Consider the following 2,175-nt stretch of genomic DNA (forward strand, 5'->3'; position numbering starts at 1 on the left):
GAGAGCCAGAACGACAGAGCGAGAACGACAGAGAGAGAGAAAACAACAACATCTTACCTTCCCAGAAAAATATTACTGTATCTTATTCTTACCCCCTAATTTCCCAGTCATATGGTAGATGGAAGCAGTTGGCCCAAGATGGCCATCGTCTGTTCACTCTGCTAGGTCCACAGATGAGAGTGGCTAAACACAGTATTAGCTGTCCACTCAAAGGCTTTACCCTGATCCTTCAGGTCACATCTTTGTCCCCCTGGCGTCTAAACTGGGCACTTTAGGTCTGTTTTGCAAGCCTTTGGGCAGATTTAGAAAGAATGGGGGATAATGTTTATTTAGTGTATTTGGGCATGAACACTTGTGCCCAAAAAGCTGAGTGAGTGAGTTACTTGTTGCTCCCTTGATTGATTTGTCGAGAGGTTAGAGGTGGTAGAGGGAGTCCGATAGAGATGGAGGGGAGGAGGGATTGATGATGTGAACTGTGTTTACCCATACCAAGGGCTAAGCCATGCAAGATGGTACGCTGGTCACCTATATCAGCCTTTCTACAGCAGTATGTCTTCAAGTGGTGGTTCCATAGCGCAAAGAAGCATATATTCACAGAATATCAAGCAACTTGATCTATCCAAGAAAAGTAAACTGACTAAATATATAACATTTCCAACTATGTCTAAATGTACGTTTGCTATTTTTGAAAATATGTACATAAACACACATAAATCCAACCGATGCAGAATCAGAGGAAGAGATTGATCATAAAATATGATAGGAGTGCTGTAACAGAGATTCAAATATCAGTGAAGTATGCAGTGCTCTAGGCCATGAAGCAGATTGTCACCTAAATCTGAGTTGTAAGCGTCTTTTGTCCAGAAGATGGCGATAGAGGACTGAATAAACCTTGACAATAGTTCTTGCTCTGAGTCAGCTCTATTCTACCACTAGGGACAATCCACTGCTGAGTCACACATTCACAATTACAGTTTTTGACAATTGCTTACACAAGATTTCTGAAACTATGGTTCCTTTTCTCTGGACTCTACACACAAAACCCCAGAACACAGACACGACATGCAAAACGTCACACAATTCTTGCAAAACCAAACGCTTCATTCAAAACTATTTAAACTCTTCTCAAAATGGTGGTTTTTTTGCGTCAAAACTCTACACACAAACCATCAAATTATTAGCTCTTATACACGCCAACTACACACGGATGTGACAAATGTAACACTACTATCTTGTGTCTTTTGTCATAGCACTCACACGTACATGTATATGTGCACAAATATATACAGTATGTATGCATATTCAGTATATATTTACACTATGAACAGAAATGCAAGGGGGAAAAATTAAATGTATTTCTTTCTCAAAACATTGTATTTTCATCCAGATTTCGGGATGAACAGTAACAGACCAAACACATACAGTAGATGATAAACAAATAGGCTTGTTACGATAAAGAAAAAAACAATTAGGGTGCATCCTGTCTCCTATTTGGGTCTGGCCACAGCACCTCATCAACATCACAAGCGATGTTCTCTCTGGCTTAACATCAGGGGAAGTAGCATCTGGAGGGGCGTATCCAGCCCTGGCGTGCCCCCTCGTCTGTGTCACCACAGGCCTCCTCCATCGCCTGGAGAAGGGGTATGAGTTGGTGGGGTTGGCGATCGTACACCTTCCAATTCCACGCCAAAAATATCTCTTCTATTGGGTTTAGAAATGGAGAATATGGTGGCAGGTTGAGCATCAACTTGCGGATGGTCAATGAACCAATTGCGGACCAGAGCTGCCCGGTGGAAACTCATGTTGTCCCAGATGACAACAAACCTGGACTGCTCTGGCCCATTCCTCTGGTCATTGGGAATGAGGATATTATGCAGGGTGTCAAGGAAGGTGATAATGTGGGCAGTATTGTAAGGACCAAGAGTGGCATGATGATGAAGAACACCGTTCTGACTAATGGCTGCACACTTTGTGATGTTACCACCACGCTCTCCAGGGACATTGACGATGGCGCAGTGTCCAATGAGGTTTCTTCCCCTGCGTCTTGTTTTGGCTAGGTTAAAGCCGACCTCGTCAACGTAGACAAAGTCATGACGCTCGGCAGCAGCATCTAGTTCCAGAACTCTCTGAAACAGACAAGACAAAACATTATTGTATTAATAGCGCAGTTGTTTC

Source organism: Salmo trutta, chromosome 3 (genome assembly GCF_901001165.1).
Source record: "Salmo trutta chromosome 3, fSalTru1.1, whole genome shotgun sequence".
Taxonomy (NCBI): Eukaryota; Metazoa; Chordata; class Actinopteri; order Salmoniformes; family Salmonidae; genus Salmo; species Salmo trutta.